This window comes from Bombus bifarius, unplaced genomic scaffold, assembly GCF_011952205.1.
Source record: "Bombus bifarius isolate JDL3187 unplaced genomic scaffold, Bbif_JDL3187 scf7180000008265, whole genome shotgun sequence".
In the NCBI taxonomy this organism is placed as follows: Eukaryota; Metazoa; Arthropoda; class Insecta; order Hymenoptera; family Apidae; genus Bombus; species Bombus bifarius.
Genome location: NW_022884550.1, coordinates 387,719 through 400,580, shown reverse-complemented (window position 1 = coordinate 400,580; position 12,862 = coordinate 387,719). Strand labels below are relative to the sequence as shown.

The window sequence follows — 12,862 nt, the reverse complement described above, 5'->3', positions numbered from 1 at the left end:
CTGGCGAAACTAATTACGGCCAGCGAACGATAACGATTTTGTCGTCGCAGGAAGTCTGGTGATTTTTCGTGCGTGGTCAGGGGGACGATCGCCTTTCCCTCTACACGTTCCTCGACCCCTTCTTCGCTCTCTTTAACTCGCCGTCCAACAACCTGCTCCTCGTATACCTCGATTAAACGAAGAAATCCGCGTAATTCGCGCCATCTTCCCCCGCCATCCACTTTCCTTGCTATTACTTTTCCGACGAATCTTCGAAGTAGCCGCGATCCTCGCCGCGTAATCGGACGAACGAAATTACCAAGTTTCCGAGAAGAATTTCTCGAAATTAGCAAGAAACGTCCGTTAGATTTGCCGCTAGATCCGTTGGATCAGTATCGTTCGGATATTCGTAGTCGCGGAAGAAAAGTCCGATAGAGGTGTGCGTCGTATTTTCCGTCGGTCGGCGTCGTGCGATTTTATTCTTCTTTCGCGTGTAACGCGAGACTCTGTGCGGGAAACGCCGATATCGTTCGGCGAGTACAGCGGTCCAGGGTGCACGGTACGTGGACGACGATGCTTCTCGTCGTTGGATTTTGGCGAGTTGGCGCGGTTGGAGTAGCGCGGCTAGAGCAGCGCAGCTAGAAACGAGGAGGCGACGGTTACGGCGAGTCGCGGAGGTAGAAAAGCGACAGGAGCGAGGAGGGGAGGGAGGCGGCGGACCAGCCAGGGAATTGGGTTAGCGGCATAAGGTGGATTGTCATAACCGACGCAACGTTGCTTCTCGCAACGTAAACGATTATATAACGGCGTTGGGCGCGTAAACGACGCCGGTGTCCGAGTACGCCTTAAAACGCCTTAAAACGCGTTCAGCCGGAAGCGGACTTTCTCCGCCGCTTCGGTCGCGCCGCGCCGCGTCGCGGCAACCTTTTCCAACTCGCGCGTCGCGTTCGAGCTGGTCCCCTTCCTTCCACCACCGAGGTTGCGCGTCTTCCTCTTCTTTTCTTCCGTTGCTTCCGACGTCCTCGACGGTTCTTCGCGTCTACGCGCTGCTGTAATTTCATCGCGCCAATTATAGAAAAATGCGAGTTTCCATTCGAACGTGCAATTTGAACGTACGCAGCGTATCCTACTTGGCCTGTTGGTTTCATCCTGGCCCGTACGATGGCCCGTTTCCGAGAACCAGGGAAATTTGGTATTTCCAGGTAGCTAAACCGTTCGCGTCTTCGTTTTCCGTACGAAGACGGTGTACGTTACCGTATTTATCGGAGGGAATCGCGAATAATTACCGTAGACCGGTGTCTGGCCGTGTAGCGTTCGGCGCGAGCCCTTGCCACGTCGCTGCCGTCGTTGCAAAATCGCCGTTTGTTTTTATCCGTTTTACGTAATGCCGCCGATGATCGATATCGGATATTCGATGCTCCATGTTGCAGCGTATAAACGATACCGTACAGCTCGGCCCAATTGCTACAGGTTTCTCGAGTGGAGAGGGTCCTAGCGTGTCCTGCAGCAGTTTACCCACCATGACATCACCTATCACGCTCGCTCGAGCATGCCGCAACACTCTGCTGCCTACCTGCTTACCTTTTCCAATCTTTTCCTTCCCCTTCCCCTTTTTCCACCCTTCTTCTCTTTCCTACCGATCTCCAATCCTTCCGATCGACGTCTCTCTCGTCCACCGCGTACGCGATAGTCACGTGAGGATCCGGCGAAACGGAAGCGTATCCGACGAAACGTCACCGCCTTCTCTTCCCGCCTTCGTTTCCACCGGTTCCTTGCGCGTTCGTAGGAAATTTAAATATCGAAAGTAGGCGCGTCGCGCGAGAATCGCGCCTGCAGGATTTTTGCAAAAGCCGTTCGATTTTCTACGAACGCCGTCGCTCCTCTTTCTCCGTCCACCGTCTCCCCTCCAATCGCGTCTACCATCGCGTACACACACTCTCTTCGTGATTTTCACTTGGCGAGACGACGTAAGCCGCGCATAAGGTGAAGGTATCGATTGCGCAACATCGATATTATGCAACCCGTAGCGGTTTCCTGCTGTTATCTAATTATCCGGAGTAGAGGAACTCGAAGAGAGGAGGTCGCGCAGCCAATAACGAATCTAATTCTTGGGCGCGCGCGATCGGTTCGTAAAGGTTTCGCGGGCCAGCTTCCTCGCGCTTTTGTCATTCGCCGAGCGAATATATTCGACGCGTCTCGATTCGACGTCTCGACCGATTTTTCTCGATCCTTGGGCCGGAATTTTCGCGGCGTCGTAATTGCGCTACGCGGCCCACGGTTTAGGAATGTCGCGTGTCGTAAACAAACGATAAATTTACGCGGCGGCGATATTTGTTAAAGATCCAGCAGAAACGATAGATAGGAAGGAGGAAAGAATCTGGACGGTTGACTCGCCTATTTTGTTTGGATTAGGTCATCGAGCTTTTCCAGTCGCGATATATATCCGGCTGATATATCGATACACGCCTACGTAGCCACGTGCTCGAGACACCTTCGAGAGAGAAAACGGCCGATAATTCCTGCTGCCAGGCCTGTCGCCGCTGTCGTTCCTCGTCCCTTCTGTCCAATTTCTTCCTCTTCTCGGCTACGCGTTAATATTAATAGTAATAATAATAGTAAGATGTCTCGGAAATGGAAGACAAGGATAGTGGCAATTTGTTTACTCGAGGAGGCGACTGGGTTCCCATTTTCGCGAAATAGTTCCTACTTTCGTCGTACTCTCGCATACTCTCGCATCGATCGCTCAGCGGCTACGTTATACAGTCGATAGTATTCGCTTACACGTTGCTTAACCGCCTGTCTTATTAATCGTTGCTTGTCCATCGCGGTGCGTACGGTAGGGCGTATCGCCGTACCGTACCTGGCTGTATTTGCATCTACGTTTCTGGTATATACGGACACATCGCTTTGAAACTCGCGCTTTGCTACTACTCGTCCGAGTACGGTCTTCCGGACTTTACGAGGAAACGCGCGCGAGATAGCCAGCCTACTCTGCGAATACGCGGAGCGGTTGCATGGAAACCGTTGGATTAGAAAGAAAAGGCGACGGCGATCGGCGAGGTCGTAACCGACGAGAAGAAGAACCGTCTATCGGCTGGATGGTCGTCCAGGAAGTAGGTGCGTCGAACGTAGTTCCTACCGTGGAGGCCGAGACGGTTGTAATAGCGATCGGCATTGTCGTGGTTGCCGTATCGTCGCGTTCGGGACAGAGACGAACGCGGATAACAGAGATAGCCGAGGAAAGAGGGAAAGAGAGCGAAGCTGTTGGTAATCTGTGGGATAGGACGAAGAAGCAGCGAGGCATGTCCGAAGGAAAGGAAGCTCCGCGGACCTCAGTTCCGCTCGGTTCTCCTCTTCCTCCATCTCGCCGGTTGTTCCCAACCTTTCCGACGTTTCTTCTTCGCGAATCTTAGCCTTCGTATAAATCCAGCGTTTTGCTCTCTCGTTCACGCCTGTTACGTATCGAGACGTTGCTCGTACGACGCGGCCATCGACGAAGGTTCCACGAACTTTGAACTTTCGTTTCGCGTCGCGTCGACGAAACTCGCGAGGCTCGATCGCGGAAGCTCTCGGTATCGTACGAGGTACGAGGCGTGGAATCGTTGGTCGATCGACTTTCCGTTTGCGCGAAAAGAAGAAAAGTTCAACAGTTTAACGGTTTCGCGACGGATCTGTAAAATTTGCCCGTGTCCCGCGTAGCGCGTTAATTCGGTATACCGTCGTCGTATTTATATCGATTCTCGCGAGAACGCGTTACGGAGCAACTCGAATTCCTAGCGTCTATCCTCGTGTCTAGAGACGCGTCTATGCGAGGTCGACTCTATTTTCGCCCGGGTATCCGTCAGCTCGACCTCTTCCTCTGATTCCGAGGAAATCCTACGCCCGGCTTTCTTCCACGCTCGCTCGTCCGAAATTTCGGCCGATTGCCAGCAAACTCGCTAACGAATTTCAAATTTCTGCCTCTTTGTCAACCGAACCGATCTCCGTATCTCCGACCTAGTCGCGTATTTCTTCGCCTGTCGTCCGTTGTAACGTCGTGCGTGCGAACCAACAACAAGGCGCCGCGTTCTTTTCTTCTCTCTCTCTCTCTCTCTTTCTCTTTTCTTTTTCTTTGATAAACTTTGAGTTTTACCGGCAAAATTCGAGCGTATCGAGCGCGTACGTAGGACGAAACGCCTGGCCCGGAGAAGCATCGGAAGTTTCGACGATCGATGGAAGCGATCGATTCGTACAAAGCGTAAAGCGAAAGGCGACGTTTGCATAACGCGAAGAGGCCGGAAAAGAGAAGGAGAATGACGCGTCGAGCATGCCCTACGCTGTACGCGGCGAGATGTTCCTCGAGGCGTGCCCCGAGACCAGGTTTCGCGCGAGGCCACTGGATGTCACGAGACCTACTTATAAACGTTCCTACAGCGGCCTTTAGAGCGGCACGACGGTCTCTGGCCGAGCGACGAAATAATATCGCTTCTACGCGAGAAGACGAAACGGATCGATGAAATTTTTCCAGTGGCGAGAAACTGGAAACGTTGGACGTTTTCTTATCGATAGGAGGGCGAAACGCGTGGCTCGGCTACGCGACTGTCTCGAGGTAAAGCGGCACGCGGGAAAGCACGAGTTCGAAACGAGTACCGAGTGAAAAGTACCGTAGTTGCAACGGTACGGTATCGCGTATTATCTATAAGTTGGATTTCTCGGTGTATGCGTGGCTTTTCACGTGGCTTGGGAAGACACGGCGGGCCCGTTAGAGGCACGCGAGCAAACGCCGATGCGTCGATTTATACCGGCCGTTTTCTCCGTCGCTCGATACGCTGTTCGCTGGCTCGGCCCGCTTACCGAAAATCGTTGTCCGATCGACGTCTAACGGGCTAATGTTCTATCCGTTTATTTGCTTTGGGCTCGTAACCGGCGGTAAATTTTCCCGGCGAGAACGGACGAAGCGTAAGAAGCGCCGAAACCTCGCGGCCAAATATTTAAAAGCCGCGTATACTCGAACGATATCCGTGAAAACGTAAGATCCGTGGACGGCAAGATCGACCCTGTTGCAAGCGCGTGTTACGCGTGTTCGCCGGCGTTTTCAAGGTGTCGAAATATTCGCGCGCGTCCACGTAGTTTACGCGTTCGGTCGACGATCGGAGATCCCCGCGTGTGCGATAGACCGCGTGCATCCCAGCGGACAACGACGGTTCCATGGTCGTCGATTTGGGCGGTTGCGCGACGTAGCAGAGTCGAAAGGCTAAGGCGCATACGTAATGCGTATCTAGAAGCGTGGGAGCCATGCTCGAACGGCTTCCTCTCACGGCACTGCCACGCTTTATCTTGCGTTTATAAATAAGCCGATATCTCGCTCCCTCTCCCTCTCCCTCTCCTCTCCTCTCCTCCTTCTCGCTCTCTCTCTCTCTCTCTCTACCTGTCCCTCTTTCTTTCCGCTCGTCTCCCTCTCTCTGCACGCTCTCCGACCGCCTCTCCGTCTCTATATCCCTCTTTCTCGGCTCGAATAACTCGAACGAGCGACTCGACTAGAAGGAGGTGCGCTCTTCAGTTCCGGCTTCCAGCCACCCGAGTCTATTAATACTCGATTCTAGTCTCTAGTTCGCTGCCCCTTCCCCTGCCTCTCACCCACTTGCCAGCCCACCACCTCGCGACGTCTCACCACTCTATCGGCAGTCTTTGTCTCAACCTGTTCGCCCGTATCGTTCGTCTATCGGTCCCAGCTGTTATCTGCCCACCCGAAATCCAACGAGGGTACACGTACCCGCGGTTCTCGCGGAAATTCCAAACTTATTTTCGTTCGACGCTGCAGCCGGCCGCGCTCCATTCACCGCGGAGCGTGCCGAGTAATCAGAGCGATCGATATTTAGCGCGATAGATCGGCGTGATTCGAGCAAACGTGATTTAGACGAGACGATAACCGAGAGGAAGACGGAACGACTCGATAAGGCGAATCGAACAAAGGAAAGCTCGCGTTGACGCAACGTTGGCCTTTAACGCGTTCCAAGTCGTTTCGCGCGATCCGGTTTACGCAGGGAAAAGTATTCGATTCCACCGAGATACGCAAAGTTTGTGCGCGGTGTGCCGCCACTCGCGCACCGTTCTACTCGTAAAAACAAGTGGAAAAGGAGGGACGACGTTTTTTCGCACGACCTTCCGTTTCCGAGAAAATTCGGTTTGAAAATTTGGCGAGTATGCTCGAACTCGGCTAAATCCGGACCGAGTGGGAGCGAACGATCGACAGCGTTTCCAAGTAAATCAAAAACGCGCGATCAAATTCTTTCGCCGGCCGCTCTGTTTTCCGGGAAAATAAATTCGAAGATGCGCCTGCACCGCGTGCAACAACAGTATCGGACACTGTGCGAACGACTGACGGACGACGAAAGGAGATTCGTCCGATAGTAGTTGGTCCGGCGTTTCATCCGCCGATCCAACCTTCGTATCGGAGAAAATAAAAAATCCCATTGGGTTTAGAAAGACGGCGAATAGCGAATTTCGTACGGGCCGATTTGCACCGTAAACAGCAAACCATTCGCGATAGGCGCGTTTCCGCGCTTTCGAATTTCTCGCAAGTACGTAAGAGCGTGCGATGTACCGATTAAGACGATAGGACGAATGGCTGGAAATAATATTTATCCGGACGGAAGCGAAATAAGTAAATCGATGTTACGTAATTGGCGGTAGCTTTATCGAGCTATCGGACGATCAACGATGCTTATCGAAATTGCAGTCTCGACCGCGACACGATTTCGGAGCGAGTAAAATTTGTTTTGCCCGTTTCGTAATTCGAAATAATTAATCGGTTCGATACGTCTGGATAGATAGAGCTAGCCGATCGATCAAAGCGAGTCGACGCGATCGATTGCTCGGTAGGAACAACGTGTTTCCTCGTATTGCGAATAATCCCAATATCGACGGTGAATCGACGGCGAATCGAGCAAAACGAAAACACCTTGTTTTCGAGAAAGATTATCTTTTCTCGATCGTCGGTGGTTCGTGCGGCTCGTAAGCGGACCGCAGACGGATTTTTACTTTATTCTCGTTGTCGCTGTCGTTGTCGTCGTCGTAGGAGCGGTCGACGAGCAGGAATGCGTTTTTGTCGCGCGTCGAAGGTGAGTAAGCGCGCGATGTTCGCACGATTATCGGCAGCAGACGGAATCCGTGTCGACGCAAAGCGGAATCCGCGTGGCCGAGGAATGCACTCAATTATGCGGGACACTCGAATCACGAGGCGAAGATATTCTAGTCGCGTATCCGCAACCAAATCGGTTTCGATCGATCGCGGCTATTGCGAGAATTATCGCTCTCTCCCTCCGCTTCTTCCACCTCTCGGCCAAACTCACTGCCCGACAGTCGCAATTTCTCGTCTTGGTCGTTCCTGTTACGCTAGCGCACGGCCAACGATAAACGCGCCATATAATCTCGTTTAATCGGACAACGTAATGACAGATCGGTACGCGGGATAGGAACAGACCGGAAGCCATCCTTGCCTAGCTCTTCGATGCAAAGTCCAACCGCTAAATTCGTTCGTCTTTCTTATATTTCCAGCTGCGTTTAAATACTTTGCCATTGCCTTCTAGTTTTCTTCGCACTATCCGCGTTTATCCGGCTTTATCTCGGCCGGTGATCTTGGCCGTTTCGTGGACGATGGATCGAAATTTCGACGGTTCGATGCACCGATAAGATTACAACTTTTGGAATTGTCGCGAAACAGCGTGAAAACGCGAGCTTCGCCGCTACGTTGTTGGAAATTCGTCGCGCCTAACGTAACGATTCGCAACAGAAAGAACAAGAGGAAAATCGTTTCTGCCGGTATTTAAAGGACGATGAACGATACTCGAATACGTTTTTCGAAAACGCCCCCGCCCCCCTAACCGCTCTTTCCGCTCGATCGAGAAATTATTTCTTAATTCGACGATAACCGCTGATATTTTTCTGGTAAATAATTTCTGGAAGGAGAAAAGTGGCCGGGAAACGATATTGTTCGACGGTCGTCGAGCACGATATCGCGAGATAAAAATTTCACTGATTAAAATTCCTATCGACGCGCTACCGTTCCACGCGAAACGGATAAATCGGATAAACGTTGGAGGTAAAGGCCACAAATATAGGCAAACAGGCGAGTTACGAAAGCGAGCGCCGAAGAGGATGTAAAGAGGCTCCGCCGCTTCGTACGCGGCGCAATGAGAATCGGAGCAATTTGCCCGCGGTACTAAGATAGCGCGTACCTTCGTTTAGGACGGCGCTTCCTAAACTTTCCCCATTCGCGACCCCATTTTGCCCGGGAAAATTTTGCGTAACGCCGGTTCTATACGTAGAAAGATACGTAAAACAAGCGTACGAATAAAACATCGATCGATAATAAACGAAAGATGTTTAAATTTAAACGATCCTTTGCCGTATTTATAACGTTACCACTTGTTGGCGTTTCCTTTTACGCGGAACCCTACCGATCAAAATCGCAAAGATCGAGAAACCGGGAAAATTTCCATTAACCGTTTCGCTCGTCGAGAAAATTCGGCTCTGCGTTGGTATCTCAAATTCCATTCCGGTGTTCCTACTCGCGGCTTTCTACCTCGACACTGTCCGTATCTTCGACGTTTCTCTCGTCGTTGTCCGGAAGAAAAAAAAAAAAAAGAAGGAAGTAAACTTTAAAGTTTCGCCCGTGATACGAGTTTGCCGCCGCTTGGCCGTGATATCGATGGACGGACAAAAGTAACGCCGAAACATCTGCCACGAGTAACTTTCTTTAGACTCGTTATTTCCACCTTTATCGATCTCATTTTCAGCCACGTGGTTCGCGAGTTTCCTGCCGGACAAACCAACGAGGCTAAAAAGAACGCGTGGCCTGGTGGTTTTAATAATTTTATAGCGTAAAAGTTGTCCCATGAGTCGCGCGTTTTTTGCCCGACAGAGACAACGACATTCCGCGACTCGTACTTCGCGTTTGACCGATAATTTGATATTTTTTTGCAGAAGGAGTTCGACGAGTTGGCCGAATATTCGACGCGACGACGAAACGCGACAACGACGCGTAATACGAAATGCCACGAGCGTGTTCGAGTCTGTCTGACGAGAGATCGTTGGAGAGAAAAGGAAGAAAGGAGAAAAAGAAAAATTACGGACCTGCGTGGATTAAAAGTTGGGTGAGTCGTTCCGGGTCGTTTAAGGACGGACGATCGAGGTTCTTCGTTTCATCGGCTCGTGGCAGTTGGACAAATTTTCACGGCCCCGTGATTGCGTTACGCGATCCCATATGGGAATAGCCCGCGGTTCAAGAAGCCGTGGCGTGCAGGACGGCAAAGACAGACGAGGAGAGAAAAGTTTAGTAATCCACGTTGGTGTTGGCGCAATCGAGGAATTCCTCCTGTGAGTCGAAGGAAGGAAATTGCGTTGCCCAATTAGAAATCGCGGGAGACCGCAGAAAGAAAGGCCAAGAGAGAGCGAGCGATCTACGAGGAAGAAGGAGCGAGCAAAGCTGCGGAGGGGGAGAGCGAGAGACAGAGGAAGGGAAAAAGGTTTCGAAACATCGTACGTACAAAGTTGCCACGTTTGTACGATTATCTAATTCCGTGTACCTTTTGCTCGTTTAAATGCACGCGCACGCGCCTACCCATTTTCTCAATTTCATCGCCTATACCGATTCGTTTCGGTAGCGCGACTCGTATCTTTTGTTCGAATCTCGGATCGATCGTCGCTGTCGGCTCGATTAATATCGACGCGATAAAAATTAATCGCCGCACGATTACGTCTCGCGTAATTCGCCGATTTAGATTTCGTTTCGATGTTTCGAATTTTCGCACTCCCTCTCTCTCTCTCTCTCTCTCTCTATATATATATATATATATATATATATATATATTATACGTTACTCCGCGCGATTCAACCTTTACGGAACTTAATCCTACGGAAATCGAGATATTTCGATGTTAGTTTCATCGAATCGTCGAGCGTACGAAAGAAAAAGGAAACATAAACATGAAAATACTGTCTTATCTCTCCTTGTCTTTTACGCGATAAGCCTCGCAAGATTACAGTTAAAATATCTTTTAAATTAATCGTCTTTCGATTCAAGTGCCTCGACACCTTTTTCCAGACGATTAAAAAATGCATCGAAAAGAAATTGATACGAGGACTATCGAAAGAGCCGCATGTACGATGCCAATAAATTAATAGATTTGCGATAAATTTAGAAAAAAAGAAAAGAAACATTTGTTTGAAATATTTACGTACAACGATATAGGCAGAAGAAATTTGTTAACGATATAGAACGACCAACATTGTCTTTGTATAATATACGGTAACACGTGACGACGCTCTTGACGTTTCAAGGATGAGAGTATCTATTATTAATCCCGCAAAATAGAAAAAAATAATGATATATCCTTATCGCGTATTATATAGGTAGCGTTATCGAGTTCTTGAAAAGAAAGAAATTTCTCTTGCGCGAATCTAATTTTTCATCGGACGAACAAAAGTTGGACGAACGAACGTTATAACGACATTGTCTAATCTTTAAGCGATATCCGTACGTTACCTCTACGTATTAAAATAGCGAGCGATTACGAACGACGTTCTATCGGATATCGTCGATCTCGTTAGAAAATTATACAAACTTTTAAATCCGTAAAAGTCGAAGGAGAATGTTCGTCTGCCTGGTAGCTAGAGAAACATCGATATCTCGTCCGAAATATCGTTTAACCGAAAAACCATCGTACATCTAGTAGCCGATATCTCGTGCAACGTTTGCGACAAAGATGTTCGTGGTATCTTCCGGCACGCCATACGGCGACGTACGTTACGTTTACCGATCGTAAATGACCTATTTATGGGTCAATTTTTTATGGGTCAATGGTTTCAAATAATTCGATGAAAAGAAATATTACGCGATTGCAACGAGCGCATCTTCCGAGGACTGTATCTAGTCGAGAGACTCGAGGCTTTCACAGGCCCGATCGTCGTACATGCTCGACAGCTGTTGCAGACTGTCGGCTAGAAGCTGCGTCCAACAGGAATTTCTGTCCGACGTTTGTCCGGCGTTACAGCTATCTTCTTCGGGGTCTAAAAACGCAGGTATATAACGTGGTTAACACCGATCGACATTAGGCGCGTATCCAATCGAACGACGAGCAACAACGATCGTTGGACGTAAAATCTGTTACTTTTTCGATTGCACTTTGGGGGCAACCTTGCGGGTAACCGGCTTACGAGTCGTTACCGTCTAAAAAATGTACGAATTCGAGCGGTGTCAAGCGGGCATTAATTCCGCGAGTATGATGCACTCGAATGGTAAATGTTCTTACTCCGCAAACGGGAGAACGGATGATGGAAACTAGTCTCTGGGATTCACCGAGTTCCTCCTCTGATCCACGGCTCTCCTTCTCTTTCCACTCGTACAGCCGCTCTTCCACCTTCTCCTTCTGTGTTCTTAAGCGATTACGCCACGGCGTCTCTCACCTCCGTCTAATCCTGTATTATAATGTACGACGCACGCGCGCACACACAGGCGCACACACAGGCGCACACACACGCGCGAGCGCGAAAAGACACACAAAGGTTAGAAACGAGGCGACTAAAGTCGAACAAAACGGAATCGAAAAAATCAAAGTCGAAGGAGAGGGGCAAGTGAAACGAAACTGTAAGTGGGAAGACGGAAGAAATGGACGGAAAAAGAAACGAGAGGTGAGAACGGGGGAGGGGGTGGGGGAAGATTAGGAAAATGGAAAGGTAGAAGGACGGATCGAGGGAAGAGAGAAAGAGGAGAGTAGCGAAAACGAAGGGAAAGGGGTGGGCGGAAAAGGCGAAGAACGAGGACGATAATTGACATAAATAAAGTAGGAAACGCGGAGAGGAAAACGAGACGGAGAAGAGGAAGAGAGGAGAGACGGAAGAGGAAGAAGAGAAGGGACCTTTGGACGATGGAGGGGATCGACGTCGTTTCAGTCGTCCTCCCGGATGTGCAGCATCATTACACGGCATTCTTCGAGGCTGCGAGATCTCCCTTTCTTTCTTCCTTCGGCCGGTGCGTTGACGTAACCGCGACAAAGCAAATTCCTCTTCCGAAGACGCGAAACGCTCGGAATTCTGATCGGTCTGGTTTCAACTGTGTACTCTGAACGGCTGTTGTAACGAAGGGTATTTTCAAAACCACCGATTCTTTCATGCACGTCGCTTCGTACGTTTGCGAGCGAGCCAGCCTTCGAGCCTGTAAAACTAAGCCACTTTGACTCTGTAAAGAATAACTTGAAACGTCGTTCGGACGTCGTTACGCGTTACCACGTGTATCGTGCGTTTGTTCAAAAGCTAGAACAAAGTTCATCTTTGGCCCGATCGTGTCCGAAGCCCGAGTCAGTCTTGGTAGTTATCTCGAGTTTCTTTGCAATTCGTTTTCCCTGCCAATCGCTCCGATTTTCTACCATGTACACGCACGACCCTCTCGCCAATCTGCCTCCACTGATACGCTATTTATATTCTCCTTCCCCCCGTTTGTCATTTTCTCGCTCTCCCTCGAGAGTTTCATCTTTCCGTGGTATTTTATATCGCGAGACGTACACGACACGCGCGATTTCGCCAAATATCGGCAGATATCGCGCGATACCTGCGGCTGGCGACGCAATCTCGCTGGCGTAGAAATATCAAGTTGTAGATGATTTTTTTTTTTTTTTTTTTTTTTTTTTTTTTTTTTTTTTTTTTTTTTATGTGACGCACAGAGTTAAAGACGATGTTATTGGGTGAGCCGGATTTTCCGGCAGTTGTCAAGCAACGAAAAAGGTTGCCGAGGAGGCGTAGCATTAATCATGGCACAGGTATGTGCGAGCGAGGACTCGGGGTCAAAATCTTTCTTCCACTTCTGAAAGAACGATGATCCACAATGGAACTCCTCGGAATCCTCCTT

At 49.7% G+C, this 12,862-nt stretch overlaps 1 long non-coding RNA gene across 1 annotated transcript in view; it reads left to right on the top strand.

Annotated features, from left to right (window-relative positions):
- Positions 1 to 9,766, top strand: part of LOC117211972 — a 29,039-nt gene extending 19,273 nt beyond the window's left edge. The window contains exon 5 of the long non-coding RNA XR_004488372.1: positions 8,944 to 9,766. This is a non-coding gene — a long non-coding RNA (uncharacterized LOC117211972). The remainder of the gene's footprint in view (positions 1 to 8,943) is intronic.
- Positions 9,767 to 12,862: the final 3,096 nt, after the last annotated feature.